At 42.6% G+C, this 22599-nt stretch overlaps 1 protein-coding gene across 1 annotated transcript in view; it reads right to left on the bottom strand.

The window, feature by feature from the left end:
- LOC112221043 (pituitary homeobox 2) overlaps window positions 1-20739 on the bottom strand; it is a 63374-nt gene extending 42635 nt beyond the window's left edge. Inside the window, exon 1 of the mRNA XM_024383109.2 lies at window positions 20631-20739. The gene's annotated coding sequence lies outside the window, so the exon portion shown is untranslated. The remainder of the gene's footprint in view (window positions 1-20630) is intronic.
- Between the last annotated feature and the right edge of the window lie 1860 nt (window positions 20740-22599).

Here is a 22599-nt window from a genome sequence, read left to right as displayed (position 1 = left end):
TGTGGTCACACAGAAGCAAGAAATTCCCAGTTTTTCCCCAAATGTTTTCCTTTCCCTGGTCTTACACACTTTTTATGGGCCCCATATCCTGCTCTATCACTGGTTGAGAACTCTGTGTCATGGTATGTATGGGGACTGACATAGGTGGAATTCCTTGCTTCTCTGATAAACACGAGTTGGATCCGTGTAGCTGGATCGCATCGTAACCTTGCCAATATCTCAGCATGCTGTTGGTCTTTCTAAGAACAAAGGGTCTATGAAAGCCCCTGCGGCAGTGCTGCCAGACACCACCCAATACGACGCCCTCTAGCCATAAAGTCACTACCTTGTTGACAGTGGACGGAAGATTGTGTAAAATAATTTCAGAACCTTTTGACCTGCTTGGGTTTTATAAGAATTAGGGAGAAGATCATTTTCATTTAAACCTTTTGGTGACAAGAAAGATGGGCCGTGGGCCAACGTTGGTGACTGATGGAGAGGGCTATCTCTTCAGCTACCTCCTAGCCCAGGGAGAGAGCGGCCCAGAGAGGTAGAAACTAAATATAGATGGCTATTTTTCACCAGGGGTGGGTGGATTACTACAAAGTGAAACAATGTACAATGTCCAGTGGGGTAACACTATGGCAACAACACATTATGACATATGCATTCATTCAGCATTTATTGTCTTGTAAGGAAACTGCATTTGAAAGTACCATGATTTACCATGTTACAATAGACCCGTTTTTGTTGATGTTGTGACAATTTATTTTTGTTGTTGTTTTACTACAGGACGTCACAAACTAGACAAAACAAACACAAAATGCTCACTATAAAAAAATATTCTGCCTCACATCCACAGGCAACTTGTATGGCGTTGTGTGGGCGAGCGGTTTGCTGATGTCAATATTGTGAACAGAGTGCTCCGTGGTGGTGGTGGTGGGATTATGGTATTGGCACACATAAACTACGGACAACAAACACAATTGCATTGTGTCGATGACAATTTGAATGCACAAACATACCGTGGTGAGATCCTGAGGCCCATTGTCATGCTATTTATTCATCCACCTCCATCACCTAATATTTCAGTATGATAAACAGCCCCATGTCGCAAGGATCTGTACACAATTCCTGAAAGCTGAACAATTCCCAGTTCTTCCATGGTCTCCATACTCACCAGACATGTCACCCATTGAGCATTTTTTGGGATGCTCTGGATTGATGTGTACGACAGCGTGTTCCAGTTCCCGCCAAAGTCCAGCAACTTTTCACAGCCATTGGAGAGGAGTGGAACAACGTTCCACAGGCCACAATCAACAGCCTAATCAAGATGTGTCGCGCTTTATGAGGCAAATGGTGGTCACACCAGATACTGACTTGTTTTCTGATCCATGCAACAACTTTTTTTTTTAAAGATATCTGTGACCAACAGATGCATTTCTGTATTCCCAGTCATGTGAAATCGATAGATTAGGGCCTAATAAATGTATTTCAATTGATGTATTTCCTTATATGAACTGTCACTCAGTAAAACCTTTGAAATTGTTGCTTGTTGCATTTATATTTTGATCCAGTATAGTAAAGATTTGACAAAATGGACAACAGACACAACAAAGTCGACAGTTCACTGGACCTAAGTTGGAGAAATTTGGAGAAAACTTGGAGAAATACTCTAGCATAACCCAACCAACGCATTCACAAAGTAAAACTCAAAACATATGGGTGATGCACTTCCTGAAATAACATTATGTAGATGACTATTTCCTTATTCATTAACCGCACCATCTGTGGCGGAACACAACTAAGTAGAAAAATAAAAACAATGTGCATATTGAGTCTAAACTGGAAGCTACTGCAACAAAGAGTGTGGCATGCTGTTTTGAAAGGAGGTCTGCACTCCTCCTGGGGTATTTTGTTGTCAGCTGGGTTTGTGTTCTTTGGAGAGCGGCCCAACAACCAGATGTTTCTCTTTGAGAAACTGAAACTGATATCTCATAAAGCAGGGCAATTTTTCAAACCCACTCCGACTGCGCCACTCAACACCCACATAGTGTTTCATTTATATAAGTGGAATGAATATGGACTTTGAGGTGATATTCTCCAGCAAAATTTAATGGGTGCTAGATTGGCATCTTTAAACTTGCTAAAAATGATCTTTCCAAGGCAAAACTCTGTGTGGGAGCATTTGGTTTCCGATTGAGAAAAATGCAAAAAACAATCAATATGATTTTAAATCGAGCAACATGTCGTTAATTCCTGTCCTTTGTTTGGTGAGCAAACACGAAAACACATTTCGGGGAGGATTTCCCCCTTTCCTTTCTCATATTGCCTTGGTGTTTTCCTCCTCTGCAATAGCAAATTAGCACCGGGGCTAGATGAGGTTTGCTCATGGACAGTTGAATAATTTCCACAGTGATGCACAGAGACAGCAAAGATCAATACCCAATGAAAAGAGGTGAAATTAAAAGACAAACAAGAAAAATGTATTGCTAGATGAGTTTGGATTGTTAAGCTTTTGGAACTTCTCACTTACGCTATTCAATGCCCTCAAGGTATGTTTGCATCCTTTCAACACTGGATGAATTTATGGATGCTATTGCGTAGACAATCTCACTGAAATAAAGCGTGTCCAGGTTCTATAAATATTGTCACAGTCAAAAATACCCCTGCCCTTCCAGGAAGTCTTTTCACTTGTTAAATCACCAAGGGCATCGGACCAAACTATCAGGACAGAGGGGAATACTATAAAGTATAATAGAGCTTCTCTCTCTTACACCAGATCATATGACACATCATACAGCATTGTTGAATACTCATTTCTGATTGGCTAGAAGGGTATTTTAGGATGGACATTACATTCATATATACGGGACAGTTGGAAACAATATAGGACACCTCTGTTGTAGTTCCAGCTGTAAATGAATTTTTACCGTTTTAAAAACTATGGATTCATTTATCAAAATGAAAATATCTTAGAATTTTTTTTCTTTAGCAACCGTGGGATAAACACCCCTGTTCTCTACATTATCTTGGAACTATTGAACCCCGCGGACCACCATTTGAACTCTGTGGACACCCATGTCGTCCATTATTTCAAAGATAATATGCAGAGTGTCTGCGTTTATCCCTTACACATCCCAATGACAAAATAGTCAAAGGTCACAACAGATGCCAGCCCCCCTCTTGAGACACAAGGAAAAAACTAAAATGCCAATAGTGACCATTTGCTTCATGGGGACCTTTTTGAATTGTCCGTATAGATCACAAAAAATGTGTGCCATTGATATCCCTGAAGCAATGTTGCACAAGTGGCTCTTATTTGCTTGTTGATTGGGCAAGGTTTCATTTCACCAACAAATCTTGTCATGGCACTATGGCATTAAAACATGACCTGACAGAACTAACTTATAGCTTTTCTAATGGATCAATCCATATGTGCGTCACAATAAATAAAGGAGGCCTTCATTTGAATATGTGCCCGAGTTATTTTTGCTACAAATGTATGTACGTCTCTGATTTCAGCACCGTTCCAACATACACATCACAACAAAGACATTTATTTCTGAAAACAGGCTTTTCTTTTTTTAGGACCTAGCTAATTTGCAGAAGGGGCATTACCTACATAATGGAGGAAAGTAATCAAGCAGCATGTGTGGGGTGAGATGGCTTACATCATGAAAGTTCCTGGTTGTTTGAACTGACCCAAGTATTTTCATAGGGATGCTTATGGTCTTGAAATTTAGCTCCCTGTCGTAATCCTTTGCATTGTTCTGTTAGTGGGGAGCTATGTCAGACACTGGATATAGGACGGCTAGAATATAGAGGGGAGGACGCTGGGAGTCAAGTGCAGTCCAAGTTCGCCTCGTGCCATTGTGTCAACGACCAGAAATGAAGAATCACCAAACAACTGGAATCGCAGGGTCAGGGGTCATGGTTTCGGGTGTCTCTTCAGCTCAACAATAACCAATCAATGTCAAGAAACAGAGCACAACTGAGACTAGCACAGCAGGGGGATGTTCAGTTTGTTGGCTTTGGAAGTGGTGGATAACAACTTGTACATGGTTGTTTAAGCTCCTGAGACTTATTAATGTGGCTACACAATACAATTTGTCAGCATTTCCCAATTTCCTCGGCTGTTGTTTCCCCTTTGAGTGACAGAGAATCCCTCGACGTGATCTGGATACAAGGCAGTATTTTCAAGCATTCTCTCTCTCTCTCTCTCTCTCAATCAATGTTGAAGTTTGTCCAAATTTTATTTTAGAAATGTGATGTGCAGACAAATGTTTGTGTTGTTTATGGTACACAGGTACTTAAGCTGTGTCCATGAGTACTATCACAATGTATTGTTGTTGACATGGTCACATTGCCACTTCCCCTCTTGTTTTTATCATTGTTTCCCAACAAAGGGCCAAAGGGTTAAATCACACATGTTGACGGCCGCTTGTAAAATCGACACACATTCTCAAGAGGTGTTCTCATATCGACATTCCCCGTTTTGTTTGTCAGTCGAAAGGGGTGTGTGGCGGTCTGGGAAATTAATTAACTCTGTAACAGGGTATCAAAGGGAGAAACCCAATATCTATGCAGGCTACAGTGGGGAACCCCACCTGTTTAGGCAGATAATGGGGGTGGTGGGGTTCTCTGTCCATAGTGTGCTTGATAGGGTTTCCATATTACCACTGCCTCCACTCCAACCCTACCAGACCAAAGCATCACAGGTGGGTCTCAAATGGCCGTCCTAGCCCCACGCCGGAACGACAGGTGGGTCTCAAATGGCCGTCCTAGCCCCACGCCGGAACGACAGGTGGGTCTCAAATGGCCGTCCTAGCCCCACGCCGGAACAACAGGTGGGTCTCAAATGGCCGTCCTAGCCCCACGCCGGAACGACAGGTGGGCCTCAAATGGCCGTCCTAGCCCCACGCCGGAACGACAGGTGGGTCTCAAATGGCCGTCCTAGCCCCACGCCGGAACGACAGGTGGGTCTCAAATGGCCGTCCTAGCCCCACGCCGGAACGACAGGTGGGTCTCAAATGGCCGTCCTAGCCCCACGCCGGAACGACAGGTGGGTCTCAAATGGCCGTCCTAGCCCCACGCCGGAACGACAGGTGGGTCTCAAATGGCCGTCCTAGCCCCACGCCGGAACGACAGGTGGGTCTCAAATGGCCGTCCTAGCCCCACGCCGGAACGACAGGTGGGTCTCAAATGGCCGTCCTAGCCCCACGCCGGAACGACAGGTGGGCCTCAAATGGCCGTCCTAGCCCAACGCCGGAACGACAGGTGGGTCTCAAATGGCCGTCCTAGCCCCACGCCGGAACGACAGGTGGGCGAGTGCATTTCCTTTTCTTTACGATGTCTGCCCTCTCCGTCTGTAACATTTGGGGAACGCAACATGAGACGTCAGAAATGCCAGCTGTAAAGAGGAGGCTAATGGAGGCGAACTTGGGGGAACTGTATACCTGAACTGTTAAGTTTATGGTTCTGGTCATTGTGACGTGATGTGGTTGGGCATTTATTAGGGAACAGAGAAAAGCTATTGGTTTGAATAAAGTGTGAGGCATAACAGAAAAACAGAAAAATAAACATCTACTTTTAAAAAAAAATCTGTGATCCAGTGTGGTCAGCCAAACACCAGCCACGCCACCTTGTTTGGAAAAGAACAAGCTCTCGTCAGTTCTCGGTTCTTGACTCAACAACCACTGTTCGACCTAAAAAGCATAGACAAACTCAGTAGCCTAATAATAATTGATAATTGGACAAATATGTGAGAAGGCTCTGTCATAACAAGGCATTTTCTACATAAAGCCCTGAGTCAATCTTCAAAGTCTACTGGGCCTAAATTAGAGCTGATTTTGAAATTGCTTTTGCAAGGCTTGGATGTAAAATTGGTTTCAGCAAGTAGGAATCTGGTCAAAGTAATGATTCATGACGGTGAAAGTGACAGAAACCAGACATCACAGACAGAGAAGTTGATGAAAGACCAAAAATTATCATGTCATCATTACTCACATGCAGTAAAACGATATAGACCAGTATTCTCAGAATGAACAAAATCTCTCCTTTAAAACCGTTGCGGTAGACAGTACTGTATCATTTAACTGAGGTATGCTTGAGTTCCGACAACTGTGTTGAATCGTACTCAAGTTCCCTTATTAATGCAAACCGTAGGATTGCTGAAGCAAGGGGAGAATAAAATGGAGAAGCCTAGTAAGTGGTAGCTGCAGTATTTGTCAGCTAAAGGGTTGGTACGTTACGCCATGGCCTCAAGACACGTGCAGGCAGCCAAAAGGCAGAAGGTACTGAACGCTTAAATGAACAGCCAAAGCCAGGTAAAGCCCCATCCAAACCACTTGGAAAATAACACTTGTGCGTTTCTACTCCCAAGTTGGGGAAAGTCCAAATGACCAGGGAACTAAGCATCTCCAAACCTACCTTAGGCCTCTTACTACTTGACTTCTTATTTTTTTATTTGACCTTTATTTAACTAGGCAAGTCGGTTAAGAACAAATTCTTATTCTCAATGACGGCCTAGGAACAGTGGGTTAACTGCCTTGTTCAGGGGCAGAACCACAGATTTTTACCTTGTCAGCTCGAGGATTCGATCTTGCAACCTTTCGATTACAACACTCTAAACACTAGGCTACCTGCCGGCCCTACCCCAGACTTTAGGTCTGGTGTAATTACAAGACAACGTTATGCCCATATAGTGGCAATACAAATGACAAAATAAATACATGTATTTTTGGGGTGTTTATATTTCAAATGAGTCCCCCGTTTCATCCTACTTGATTCTGGTGTATGGAATGCTAAGAAACCACAGCGTCAAGATTTATTTTCATTTTTTGATATGTGGAATTCTATTCATTCCTGTTGAGGCTCCTTGAGGAATCCTTTAACAAACTGGCCACCACAGTTTTTCCATTACATTTCAAAACATTTCCATAGCACCACATTTTACGTCCCATTGAACTACTGCCAAATGTTACAGGTTTATCATATACCACCCTATATGTTAACCAAATAACCGTACAAAAATTGTCATTATTCTCGCTGCTCAAGAAGCCAGCATATAGTTAGATCAAAGTTCCATCTCAAGTGGAATCTGTTCCCGTCCCATCTATCTTTAGATCTCCTTGCTAACTACCTGCTATTCTGGACTTGACTGGAGATTAGCACATTTTCCTTCTTGGAACAGAGTACAAGTAGATTTGGCAATGGGTGAACATCCATCCTTTTATTTAGAAGCTTTAAGTCCACTCCGTCTTCGAACTGGATGTGCACCTTCTATTTCTGGAGAATAGAGGCAATGGGCTTCTAAAGAGTACAGCGTGTTGACCAGGGGGTCTTTGTGTGTGTGAGTGGGTGTCTGCATGTTTGTAGGGATAGTGTGTGTGTGTGTGTGTGTGTGTGTGTGTGTGTGTGTGTGTGTGTGTGTGTGTGTGTGTGTGTGTGTGTGTGTGTGTGTGTGTGTGTGTGTGTGTGTGTGTGTGTGTGTGTGTGTGTGTGTGTGTGTGTGTGTGTGTGTGTGTGTGTGTGTGTGTGTGTGAGAGCTGTATTGTCAGCAAGACTGAAACTGTGTGACTGTAAGAGTGTCCCAGCTCCTGGCAGTAGACTCTAGAGAGCTCCCAGCTCCTTGGCTGTAGACTCTGTAAGAGATGTCCCAGCTCCTTGGCTGTAGACTCTATAAGAGATGTCCCAGCTCCTTGGCAGTAGACTCTATAAGAGATGTCCCAGCTCCTTGGCTGTAGACTCTGTAAGAGAGGTCCCAGCTCCTTGGCTGTAGACTCTGTAAGAGAGGTCCCAGCTCCTTGGCTGTAGACTCTGTAAGAGAGGTCCCAGCTCCTTGGCTGTAGACTCTATAAGAGATGTCCCAGCTCCTTGGCTGTAGACTCTATAAGAGATGTCCCAGCTCCTTGGCTGTAGACTCTATAAGAGATGTCCCAGCTCCTTGGCTGTAGACTCTGTAAGAGCGGTCCCAGCTCCTTGGCTGTAGACTCTGTTTAGACATTCACAGGGCAGCATATGGGACAGACAGCTGGAGTGGCTCAGGACTCTGAAGGTTATGATCACAGTGCTCCCCTCCCGCCCCACCATACACACATACACGGACATACTGTACACACACACACACACACACACACACACACACACACACACACACACACACACACACACACACACACACACACACACACACACACACACACACACACACACACACACACACACACACACACACACACACACACACACACACACACACACACACACACACACACACACACACACTTGTGCACACACACATATACAGACATGTAGAGAGTTTCGTCACACACACACACACACACACACACACCCCATGGCCCTCTCAGACCCCCCTAGACAGGTGGGCCATGGTTCTGGTTTCACCACCACCTTTATTCAATATAAACTCACTCCGCTAGAGGAAGGGCACGCACAAAACTCAGGGACTTCCTGCAAGAACTCTTCTCGAGTCTGGACCTGCGAGAGGCTGAACCATCTGTCCGTCAACAGGCTCTCACTCTCTCCTATTCTCCCTGACTTTTCTGGTCCCCACCTCCCCTACTCCCTTCCTCCTCCTCTCTCTTTCTTCCTCCCCCCTCCGTCCGTCTCCCTCCCTATCAGGCCAGCTGTGGTCTAGCACAAAAACAGATTTTTGGAGCGTTAACCATGATGTTCTTCCTACCCGGCGGCCGGATTTCATTTGCAGAGCACAGGGGGGCAATATCTAGGGTAATTCCTGGGGTTTAGTGTCACTGATCTTCTCACAGCTCACCTCGGGAGAGAAATTAAAGCCCAGATAAGGCCATCTCTGCTTCCATCTCCGTCTTCCTTAGGCTGACCAGGACCATTCCTCACAGCACTGTGCTGTCAGGGCTGTCTGAGATGACACTATGGTACTGCTGTCCTACTGCATGTCCACCCTCCACTGGCATTGTAATAGGTGTGATCTAATCTCTGACCCATAGAATTTACATACACACAACACGTCGATTATGCATTCACACACAACTGAATGTTCGACATAAAGGCAATAAAATAAAAGGTTTAGTACGTACTAACGGAATAACGGATCTCAGCTATACTCGAGCACCCTTACCGGATCAAATGTAATCGACGCTGACCAAATATCATTCAGTGTCATGTTTGATTTAGTTGTTATAAAGGTGTGTGTGTCCTTTAGTTAATGACACTCAAACATAAGGAATTGTTATTTTAACATATTGCAAGGACTTAAGGTTTGAGGTGATGGCTACTTACATGTGGATTTGCAGTCTCTTGTTTGTTGGGTAAAGGCCATGCAGGGAAAGCAATAAAAAAGACCAATGATTTTAGTAGAATTTTTCTCCCTTTCAAGCAGCAAACGGCTTGCCTAGTATTTAATGAAAACCTTGTCAACCAGACTTTTTAGGACTCTGGTAAATGTCATCTAGTGGAAATGGGACTTCATAAGAATCCTAATTTAATTTAAAAGCTGTTAAACTCGACAGCATCGCCTTCAAAAGGGGGGAGAGGACATATTTCTCCTGATTGTATCAATGTGATGAAACATAAATGAAATGTCAGAAGATTTATTAATTTTCTAAATTCAATCAAAATATGGCAGAGCGGAGCACTTCGAATATTGAACTGAGTATTAAAATGAAAAATGATGTTCTATTCCCCGGCGCAGGCATATACTAGCTTTAACTTGGTGGTCCTGCCAATGACATTGGTTGTCATCGCTCAAGTAGTGTGTCTGAGCTGTGCGGTGGGAGCAATTAAAACAGGAGGCCTTGTTAACCATGTGCTGTGGCTTAACACAGTAGAAAATAAAGTTACAGAATAGTGCCCAGTCATGTGCTTTATGGCCTTCTCTAAACACCATACAGGCAGCCAAGTGAATACACACACCACACACACTCACTTTACATCTCTATATAGTAGAGATCATTCCAACGGATTAAGGCTTCCACATCACACACACACACGCATGCACGCGCACACGCATGCACACACACGCACACGCATGCACACACACGCACACACCATTCCGCCAAAGCACTCGACCAACACAGCCCTGCATGTCGGGGGGCTTCAGAGTGTGAATCCAAGTTTGACTAAACCAACCATTGGCTTGCTGATTAAATGGTTAAATTATCCTAACTTTTTCTCATACTAATTTCAATCTTTTTACGCCTGGCACAGAAAAAATAAATACTTGACAGCATCAACAAGCATGCCTGTCGGTTGGTTTGACATTATAACAGCGAGCGCCTCAATGTGTTTTCAATGTGAAGGAGATACAAGGGTCTGTTTTGTGACATGCTTCCCTTTGAAATGATGTGCCAGCCTGAGGAAAACATAAACAAATGTTTACCACCAAGCACGTTCAAGTTCCCTCTGGAAAAAGCCACAGCTTCACATGAGAACCATTACTGGGAGGGAGGACTCTGAAAACCTATTTTTGGAATTAAAACTTTTCAAACCAGATCAATTCTCTAATTGGCTCCTTTCACAACATTTGCATATTGAGTTAGATTGAGGAGGTTGATTGGCTGTGGTGTCTTGAGACTGAGGTGTTCGGTGGGTGGTACAAAGACACAAACACACACACACACACACACACACATACACACACACACACACACACACACACACACACACACACACACACACACACACACACACACACACACACACACACACACACACACACACACACACACACACACACACAGTGCATGTTGGAAAGCTGCTGAAGATAAAAGCCTCTCTAGGAGAACAGAGACCGTGTTGACATACGAGGCAAAACAAACAGTCTGACTTCTAAGCTTTGACATGCCGGGTGACTGGGACCTCAGTTTCTCATGCCGGGTGACTGGGACCTCAGTTTCTCAGCTTTGTCATGCCGAGTGACTGGGACCTCAGTTTCTCAGCTTTGTCATGCCGGGTGACTGGGACCTCAGTTTCTCATGCCGAGTGACTGGGACCTCAGTTTCTCAGCTTTGTCATGCCGGGTGACCGGGACCTCAGTTTCTCGTGCCGGGTGACTGGGACCTCAGTTTCTCAGCTTTGACATGCCGGGTGACTGGGACCTCAGTTTCTCAGCTTTGTCATGCCGGGTGACTGGAACCTCAGTTTCTCAGCTTTGATATGCCGGGTGACCGGGACCTCAGTTTCTCATGCTGGGTGACTGGGACCTCAGATTCTTAGCTTTGGCATGCCGGGTGACTGGGACCTCAGGTTCTCAGCTTTGACATGCTGGGTGACTGGGACCTCAGTTTCTCGTGCCGAGTGACTGGGACCTCAGTTTCTCAGCTTTGTCATGCCGGGTGACTGGAACCTCAGTTTCTCAGCTTTGGCATGCCGGGTGACCGGGACCTCAGTTTCTCATGCCGGGTGACTGGGACCTCAGATTCTTAGCTTTGGCATGCCGGGTGACTGGGACCTCAGGTTCTCAGCTTTGGCATGCCGGGGGACTGGGACCTCAGTTTCTCAGCTTTGACATGCCGGGTGACTGGGACCTCAGGTTCTCAGCTTTGACATGCCGGGTGACTGGGACCTCAGGTTCTCAGCTTTGACATGCCGGGTGACTGGGACCTCAGGTTCTCAGCTTTGACATGCCGGGTGACTGGGACCTCAGGTTCTCAGCTTTGACATGCCGGGTGACTGGGACCTCAGGTTCTCAGCTTTCCTACTAGATGCCTATAACCTTTGTGTTTTACTAGTATTCTGTTTCTCTCTTCCTCTGTGCTTCATTGCTTCATTAACCCCCAGAGAGGGGATGAGAATGAGAATGAGAGGGGAAGACTGGGAAAGAGAGAGAAAAATGGAGAGAAAGAGAGCAAAAGAGAGTTTGCAATTAATTTAGTAGGCCTCATATTTTTGGGTAAATAATTGGCACAATTTAACACACTGACACAAACACACACACACAAACACACACTTTGTTTTCCTGAAATGGCAGGACTTTTTGGAGTGTAAAAATGTTTGACCATTAAAAACCCTGGTTTCCCTAACAAATAACCCTAATACTAACCCATAAAGTGGAACTGACAGCGTTTTAACATCTTTGCGGATATGAAACAAACAGACAATAATAATATCAATAAAAAATATCACACACACACACACACACACACACACACACACACACACACACACACACACACACACACACACACACACACACACAGAGAGAGAGTAGTGCACTGTCAACAGCTCACCTTTACATTAGCGAGCACAGCTAACTCCCCATTACAACCGCATCATAAAGAGACACAATAACTCCCCCTTTTCACCCCTCAATACGAGAGTCCTCACTTTTGCTGACAAGTCGCGACAACACAGACGTCGACGGCACCACTCAACGTTTTTCTCCTGTCTTTTTCTCCTGTCTATTCCTCCCGTCTTTCCTCCCCTCTTGTCCTCTTGCCCTCCTCCTGTCTTTTCCTCCTGTCTTTCCTCCTGTTGATCCCCCCTTTGAACCGCTGCCATGTTAAGGAAACCCAATCTATTGTTTGAAGTGAACAGACAGATTTCCTTCTAGAGATTGTCAAATACTTTGTTTAAACAGTGTGGTGCTTTGTTGAACCTATCCTAGGTGTGACTTAATAAAGATGAAGACTATAAGGTGCTGGTTGAGAATGCAAACCACATGCACAAATACGGCGCGGTGCTCAACGTGAGTGTGTGAGAGAAAACAGTAATCACATCGGTTTCCTGTGACAAACAATAACATTTGTTTTAAACCGCCGGCATTCTTCTCAGAGCGACTCTGTAGCTCCCGTGGTAATATATCCCAGACTGTCTAGATCCCTGAGTACTGGGAACTAGCTAGCTTCATAGGCTACTTCTAGGGCCAGTAGGAGGACAGATTGGGAAGCTATACGCTAAAAGGGGTTTATTTGAGAGAATTTATTTAATCACAGAATGAATACCAAACTTACAATAGACTGTGCTCATGGCCAAAGTATACAGTGATATTAATGGACAGAAACATAGTAATGATCTATGAAAAATTATTTTCGTCAGCATATAGATGCTATCTCAGATGTAGCATTAGCAACAAGTAAACCACTCTTAGACATAAAAATATCTCTCCTTGACATTGTGATCAGTTGCTGTATATAGGCCTATGTACATACACACAAAAAAAAACATTTCAAATCATTCCTCCCTCTATTTAACCAATGATGCCATGCGCAACCCACTTGGCTCTGTTTAACCTTGATCAAGAGGAAGCTAACAGGGTGTCTCATCCCTCAACGTATAGGGGCACTATGGCGATAATAGATCACACTGTTTTCATCAGAAACCTATCGGGCTATGCTTGCCTCAACTTTGGGGTTTCTGACCTAAGAGTTTCCCCCCTGTCGGGGTGATTTTACTTGGACAAATTTCTCCTCCTACTGGGGCCTCTTTACTGCAAGGGGATCCATGTCAGACACTCATCTGCCTCCCATTACACTTCCCAAATAGAAAACCTACACGGTGGATGTGTTAATGGATGAAAATGCAGCGCAGGAACATTGAGTGCCGGACTGTTAAAGAGCAACTCCCCCCGAGCCCCTTAAACTGCTGGTGCAGTCAAACCTCCGTCCTTCACCTTGCTACAATCCTACTAGCCATCTTATGGGTGTTCTTCACAGCTCGGTACATGGTGTTACCAGCAGTTATGTCACAGGACTAGCAGACAAGGCCGACACATTTACAATAAGTGAGTCACATGTTGGGAACTTTCCGTTGAATTTACATGACTTGATTCATTTCAGTTTTCCTTACAACTTTTTGTTGTTGATGGTGTAAAACCCTGTCCACCACTTACATTATGCCACTATTTTCACGCAATGAAAATATGGCACCAGATGGCAGAGTTAGCGATAAGGTATGAGAATCTACGTCTGTTGTAACATCGACTCTGTTTGGTGTACAGTAGACCTAGTCTTCCAACCCCAGCCTTTGTCCTCACATTATTAGAATGTTGGTCCCATGTCACTTTACAGAACCTCTAACACCCTGAAAGACCCCAGATTAGATCAGATTAGTTATCGGAAACAAGCGGAGGTGGGTTACCTTTCGCTAGCTGTCAGTGGTGGCGGGTGCAGGGTGCAGTGTCAGTGTGGGCAAGTGTCTCTGATGGCAACAGAGAAGGCTGGATGTTTGATACTGTTGACTGGTATGACGGGTGCCACTGTAATCCCACAGGGGATCATTCTTGACCCCAACAATTAAATATAGAAAACTCCTGCTATTCTGGTGGATGAGGACGATGGGCTGATGGGCCTTCCAAAGCAGAGTGCTACTTGTTATACTTCAATTAAAGCGCATGTTTTTGTTGAGTGGTCATCTACTTAATTAGTCTTGGACATTATAATTTGAACTGTTTTAAAAACTAGGCCTACAGCACCATGAAAAACTATGACAAAGCATATCAATCCATTTTCTCTATAAAATACTTTCATTTAGTGATTTAGTGTTATGGTGTTTTACTATAAACAAACTTCACACCTGTGCAGATGAACAATTGACATTAGGATGCGATATAGATGCTTTTCATATCCACAACTATGTCCTAAACACAGATCTTTGCCATCAAATCAAACTATAACAGGGATACCTATCAGAAAAGGCATTTTCAATAAGCAATTGAATACCCTCAGCTGTAGCGTGACCCCAGACACATGAGTCTGACCTGGTCATATGACTGAGTAATGGATTTCTAACCATTAATGAATGCTCTCGTTCATTTATTATTAATGCAATTTTCAAATACTGCAATTATACCCCCTTGATCCATTTATCTTACACATGGCAGTCCAAACCCCCCACCACCAAATTACAGTGAGGGCACAGTTGAGAAAAAAAAGGCATAGGTGGAATGAGTAGGCTAAAAGGCAATGCAACCCAGTGGTAAGGCCCGCTGACGCTACCCATAGTCTTACTCAACAACCCCCCCATCACCACCACCAGCATAAATCATAAGGTTCATTCAGTGAGCTGTCTGGTCTAACCAAAGAAAGATGTGCACCGCTAAACCTGCCAAGGCTCACTTTGATGCTGAAAAGTCAATGTCTTCTGGATGGATTATGATACCAACGAATTCAATTAGGGGAGCTAAGGATAAATTCAACATATTCTGTCTTACTGACGCATCCTTTAACAACTGCTGTGTCAAAATACGTTGACTGTTGCCAAGAGAAAACATTTGAATATGTACCACATTTTCTCTCACTTATGCACGAGATGAAGTCCAAATGAAGAAAGAAAATGGAGTAAGTATTATGGACAGGCTTTGGTCTAAATTGAATTAGTCCTTTATGAGATGACTTGCAGTAAGAAATGAAATGTCATCCTCTCCAGAGAGAGAGAGGGAGTAGAAATGTGAAACATATGAATGTGAAAGAGAGTGCGGTTCCAGCTACGCTTTTCTTATGTGCTGACTCCACTTACTAAGATGCGTCACGCATAAATCAGTGCTGTGTTGTGGGATGAGAAGCAGCGCCCCACAGAGCCTCAAAACACACACAGACACTGATTTGACTCCACAGTCTTTTGTCTTTCATTTCCCAGTGATAACTAACCCGGCATAGTATCATTGCCATCCCATGTGTTTATAATCAATAAAACATATATGTGTCATTTTAACTCCTCTGAAAGTGTCGGCGAGCTCCTCCTAATTTCCAAGAGTTTGAAATATGACGCTGAATGCTAACGTGAAATGCTGAGTGAAGTAGAGATTGTCAAGGGTTTTTAATACAGGATCTAAAACCCGGAGCTCACAGAGTTACATATCATGTTTCACCAAGGCTTGAGTAGCTCTATATGTAGAGACACAGAATCCTAACCTGCTGTGAAAGTCTGTTTTTCTTCTTCTTGGGAAGTTACACGCTCCCTGCTGCTAGACTTGATGTTGATACTCGCGACTCATCAAAGAAAATAATGTTCTGAGCAGATGCAGTGAAGTGGAATTTGCTTTTATAGTTGGCACGTTTTGAATTTTCATGGCCCATAAAGTGATACTGTCAGTTAGGATATCAGGATTTTGTCAGGTTAGTTCTCCCTTAACCTAATCAAGATGACATTCTAGCCATGGACTATCACCATCCTACATTGAAAATGGTTTCATTGTTTTAAATAGTCAAACGATTCAGAAACAAACATTTCTAGTTTTAATCACTACTGAATGATCTGACAGGTAAGGTTATTAACTCTTATATAACTGGTTAAGAATGTTACCACCAAAGCTGTGAAGCAGCCTGGGAGATATTTGGATGTCTATTTTGATAATAAGCTTTAAGTATTCCACAGTAGCACTCCGAGCATGTGTTAGAGCCTGTTAGCAGTCATATCATTATGTATTTCAGATATGGGGCAGAGAACAGGAAGTTGACAAACTGTCACTTCCTGTGTCCGTGTCTAGACCAAACTCAGCCTGGGTGGGGGTCATCACACTGCAGACACATTGCACATGTTTCTGGGTGATGATGGGTTTGAAACTATGTTATCCATCACCGGCCTTGCTAAGTCCACTGGCCTCCTGCCAATACCACATCCATTTTCAGGTCGCTGGGAAAAAAACTGATAAAATGACCAGGCTTTTTTCCCCCACAGGAGCATACATTAGAAACGTATGGAGAGATGTGAGAGTTAGACGACCTTCCACACATACTGTACTATCCTGCCCAAATAAGACAGCATCAAAAGACTTCTCTCTGCACTCAACAATGTTTCATAATTGATAAAATACTACATGGTAGACTGGCAGAATTTCAATTGAGCTGGCTTCAGTTCTGTCTGTCTGACTTTTAACCAAACAGGCCCAAAACCCCACTATTTTTCCACTGCAGTGCGAGAGATGAAAAAATCCCACCGAGACTGGGCCAAAAGTACTTTTTCATATTATAAATTAGGGAGAAGACTGGGGCTTTCAAAGCAAACCATTATGATAGTTAACATAAAACCACTTAAAAGGCCAGCTGTGGGAGTGACGTGAATAATGGTGTTTAATTTGTCTAATCTTAGCTGGAGCAGTGGGTGGTTGAGCGTGGGGGGGGGGGCTCTGCTTGGTTAGGCTGGTACCCTGCTGGCACTTAAAGAGATTGGGTTTTGCCACAGTGCGGTACAAATGCCCTAAATGGTTGGCTGGCTGTGTTGTTGTTTTTTCTGCGTGTTGTCCCCTTTCATTTGTATTTGGTCTGTTGTTCGCATACTTTGTGAATGCTATGGACATGGAAAAGCTCTTTGGAAAGTTAGTGCTCAGTTAAAAGGCTGCTGCCACTTGGCTCAAGCCAAAAGGAGCTGATTGAGGAGATGATTTCTTTTTCAAGGCCACTGTAGTTTTCTACAGCACTAAAAAATCTCTAGAAATAAATAATTGAAGAACTTGTTCATATAGTTCGGAACTATTTTCACGTGTATATGTCTCCACTTTTGTATTGCGCACAGCATAAATCTTCAATGACTTCGATTTAATATTTTTCCTTATTAGTGTATAGCTTATAAGATGTAACATATCTAATGTACGTTGTTAATAAATGTAGCCATTTATTAACAGTAGTTTTAATTTCTTACATCACATCGCATGTGGGGGCAGTATATACAATCATTTACACATTGAGAAATTTGCAAGTGTTGCAAGTGTTCATCATATACAGCTTGTGTTTTAAGTTTATACATTTCCTCAGTTTTATGTCCCAAAAGAATAGAGTGGTGTCTGAACTTCGGTATCACTATCCAGAACCAGTTTGGCAGGGCAATGCTTATGGCTGATGTTATACTGCTGATGTTATACAGCTGATGTTATACTGCTGATGTTATACAGCGGATGTTATACAGCTGATGTTATACTGCTGATGTTATACTGCTGATGTTATACTGCTGATGTTATACTGCTGATGTTATACTGCTGATGTTATACTGCTGATGTTATACAGCTGATGTTATACAGCAAATGTTTACTGCTAATGTTAAACAGCTGATGTTTACTGCTGATGTTATACAGCTGATGTTATACAGCAAATGTTATACAGCAAATGTTTACTGCTGATGTTTACTCTGATGTTATACAGCTGATGTTATACAGCTGATGTTTACTGCTGATGTTTACTGCTGATGTTTACTGCTGTTTACTGCTGATGTTTACTGCTGATGTTTACTGCTGATGTTAACTGCTGCTGTTTACTGCTGATGTTTACTGCTGATGTTTACAGCTGATGTTATACAGCTGATGTTTACTGCTGATGTTTACTGCTGATGTTATACAGCTGATGTTATACAGCAAATGTTATACAGCAAATGTTTACTGCTGATGTTTACTCTGATGTTATACAGCTGATGTTATACATCAAATGTTTACTGCTGATGTTTACTGCTGATGTTTACTGCTGATGTTTACTGCTAATGTTATACAGCTGATGTTTACTGCGGATGTTTACTGATGATGTTTACTGCTGATGTTATACAGCAAATGTTTACTGCTAATGTTAAACAGCTGATGTTTACTGCTGATGTTATACAGCTGATGTTTACTGCTGATGTTATACAGCTGATGTTTACTGCTGATGTTTACTGCTGATGTTATACAGCTGATGTTTACTGCTGATGTTTGCTGCTGATGTTTACTGCTGATGTTTACTGCTAATGTTAAACAGCTGATGTTTACAGCTGATGTTATACTGCTGATGTTATACAGCTGATGTTTACTGCTGATGTTTGCTGCTGATGTTATACAGCTGATGTTTACTGCTGATGTTTACTGCTGTTTACTGCTGATGTTATACAGCTGATGTTTACTGCTGATGTTTACTGCTGATGTTATACAGCTGATGTTTACTGCTGATGTTTACAGCTGATGTTATACAGCTGATGTTTACTGCTGATGTTTACTGCTGATGTTATACAGCTGATGTTTACTGCGGATGTTTACTGCTGATGTTTACTGCTGATGTTATACAGCTGATGTTTACTGCGGATGTTTACTGCTGATGTTTACTGCTGATGTTTACTGCTGATGTTATATAGCAGATGTTTACCCGCTGATGTTTACTGCTGATGTTATATAACGGATGTTTACTGATGTTATACAGCGGATGTTTACATCTGATGTTATACAACTTCTTTTCAACTTGACACAGTTGTATGTTGGTGTTAAAGCCAGCATTTAAAGATGGTCCTGCAGTGCAGAGAAATCGCCCGTAAATATCCCAATCACCATGCGGGGAGTGATTTGGGAAAAGCCTCTCCTTTAAGTTTTAATGGGTACACAAAGTTCTACTGTACTGTATATAGACATCCTGTATATAGACAGAACCAGACTTGTGGAGGTCTACAATCTTTTTTTCTGAGGTCTTGGTTCATTTATTTTGATTTTCCCATAATGTCAAGCAAAGAGGCACTGAGTTTGAAGGTAGGCCTTGAAATACATCCACGGGTACACCTCCAATTGACTCAAATGATGTCAGTTAGCCTATCAGAAGCTTCTAAAGCCATGATTTCTGGAATTTTCCAAGCTGTTTAAGGCACAGTCAACTTAGTGTATGTAAACTTCTGACTCACTGGAATTGTGGTACAGTGAATTATAAGTGAAATAATCTGTCTGTAAACAATTGTTGGAAAAATGACTTGTGCCGTGCACAAAGTAGATGTCCTAACCGACTTGCCAAAACTATAGTTTGGTAACAAGACATTTGTGGAGTTGTTGAAAAACTAGTTTTAATGCCTCCAACATAAGTGTATGTAAACTTCTGACTTCAACTGTATATATATCCTGTATTTAGACATCCTGGATTTAGACATCCTTAATATAGAAATCCTGAATATAGACATTCTCTATATCTACTATCCTCTATCCTGGACTATCGGAATATTAGTCCAAATGGGAACTAAAAGAGATCCAAATCAATTCAAAATCAAATCAAATCTAAATAGACATCCTGGATATTGTGTGCATCTTGTGTGCATGCAGGTCATATGGTCACCTATTGTTGTATATCATCCAAGTTTAAAACAATTAAATGCACAGTGAAGGGTTAATCATGAAAAGTATAATTGCAGTAAGCAGATGTTAGACTACACTCTTAGATGCAAATGCTGAGAACCAAGGCTCTAACCTAACAACGGTGTTTAATGGACAACTCCAACCACTGTTCAGCACTGTGGTAACCCGAACCAACATCAACACCACTAGAGGAGGGTTCAAAACCACTGTGGATGGCACCTACCCCTCCATTATTTCAAGAGGCCTTCGTTACACCCCCATCCCCTACCACCACCACCCCAGCCCAATTCTTCCTCCTCAATACCCCCTCTCCCTCCTTCAAATCAGGGCCTTCCCAGTGCCTCATTGTCCCAAAGTGAGTTTTGATTACCAGCTTAAGTCCTAAGAAGGCTTGCCTCGGTTGCCACAGCTGATCTTTTATACTAATTTAGGATTAATGCGGGGTCTGCAACACTGCCTCAACACCAACGCTGAGAAGGCCCCTGCCACACACAGCTAAACATTAATCCTCCTTAATGCGCAGAGTCAACTCTGAGTCCTTATCAGAATTTGCCTTAATCTCTGCCTAGGCTGTACAAAACTCCCTACTGCTCTATAGTACAAATGTATACACCAGGTACATGCAGAGAAATAGGAAATCCTCTTTTACCTTGGAAAAGTTGGATGAGTTGTTCTAGTTATCAGACTTGGAGTTGAGAGAAGATATTCTGTAGACAGACGGGGTGTCGACTTGAACTTTATTTTTATTACTGCTGCTGGCTATATCTTCTGACTCATCCTAACGGTCCTGATACTCACATGACAGAATATCTGACAAGGCTCTTGTCCAATCACGAGTTATGCTTCTGTTAGCTATCCAATTGTCATCTGATTTGACTTGAAGAATCTCCTTCCTCCCAGTTAACTTCTCGCCAGACTGTTTAGAACAACTTTCCCCCTGTCTTGCTCCTTTTTCCTATATTCCATCTCAGAATGCTGGGTTCTGCTCTTCTGTGGGTGCTAGTCAGTGACTGGTAGGGAACCCTCCCTTGAAGACAGCCTTGCCTGTAATCAGTGGTGTAAAGTACTTAAGTAAAAATACTTTAAAGTACTACTTAAGTAGTTTTTTGGGTATCTGTACTTTACTTTACTATTTATATTTTTGACAACTTTTATTTTTACTCCACTACATTCCTAAAGAAGATAATGTACTTTTTACTCCATACATTTTCCCTAACACGCAAAAGTACTCATTACATGTTGACAGGAAAATGGTCCAATTCACACACTCATCAAGAGAACATCCCTGGTCATCCCTATTGCCTCTGATCTGGCAGACTCACTAAACACAAATGCTTTGTTTGTAAATTATGTCGGAGTACTGGAGTGTGCCCCTGGATATCCGTAAAAATAAAATAAAAAATTGTGGCGTCTGGTATAAGGAATTTGGCTTGTTACAATATTTTGGGGCAAGGTTTGTTCACTGCTCTTTTTGTGCAACTGTGAGTGAGAGTGTCCTTCCAGTTGATCTAATCTGTTGACATTACTGTACATGTTATATATGTCTAGGGCCAGTGACCGTAGCATATGGCCTTGTGTCAATTGAGAATGGTTGAATAAGTCAGTGGTTCTCAATTCTCTCCTCAGGGACCCCCAGCTGTTCCAGAGCTAGCACACCTGATTCAACTTGTCAATTAACACAACAATAACACCTATTGGAATGTTTACACTATAAAATGGCTTAACAGAATAAAACAAACCTGTATGATTCTTCAAAATTATCTGCAAAGGGTTACGACCATAGCAGAAACCTGTTTTGGTGCTATATAGAACATATTTTTTAATGGTTCTTCATAGAACCTTAGGTAAGGGTTCTTTATAGAACCTTCACAAAAAAAGTTTTATATAGCACTAAAAAGTGATCTGCTATGGTTACAAGCCAAATAACCCTTATTTGGCACTACATAGAACCATTTGTTTTTAGTGTGTAATTGATTCACTTTGTAATTGCTAAGCTGACCTCATACAAAGAACATTCCTTGATACTCTTTAATAGAAGTTTAAAATAAATGACATGGTGCTTTATCAATGAACCATGTATGGTCTGACTCAATGTTGCATATAGGCCAGAATAGGCTTTTGCAACTACCAGCAGAAAGCCGGCTGTATGTAGCCTGATTACCATGTAATTATTTTTAGTTATTTAACCTTTATTTAACTAGGCAAGTTAGTTTTAGAACACATTCTTATTTACAATGATGCTGGCTGGTTGTGATACAGCCCAGGATCAAACCAGGGTCTGTAGTGATGCCTCTAGCACTGAGATGCAGTGCCTTAGACCGCTGCGCCACTAAGGAGACTTTAAATTATAGGCAGGTACCAGTTAGCACTTTGGTACACACTGTTTTCATCTTAAATTTTAAAAGAGTATTAGCTCGCGATACTATGCAATACTGTTACCTCCTCTTGTATTACTTTTTTTCATTACTCATTATCATTTTGATTTAGGTTCCCATGTGGCTCAGATGGTAGAGCATGGCGTTTGCAATGACAGGGTTGTGGGTTCGATTCCCATGGGGGACCAGTATGAAAATGTATGTACTCAGTACCTTAAGTTGCTCTGGATAAGAGCATCTACT

This window comes from Oncorhynchus tshawytscha, linkage group LG21, assembly GCF_018296145.1.
Source record: "Oncorhynchus tshawytscha isolate Ot180627B linkage group LG21, Otsh_v2.0, whole genome shotgun sequence".
Taxonomy (NCBI): Eukaryota; Metazoa; Chordata; class Actinopteri; order Salmoniformes; family Salmonidae; genus Oncorhynchus; species Oncorhynchus tshawytscha.
This window is presented reverse-complemented; position numbering and strand designations above follow the sequence as displayed.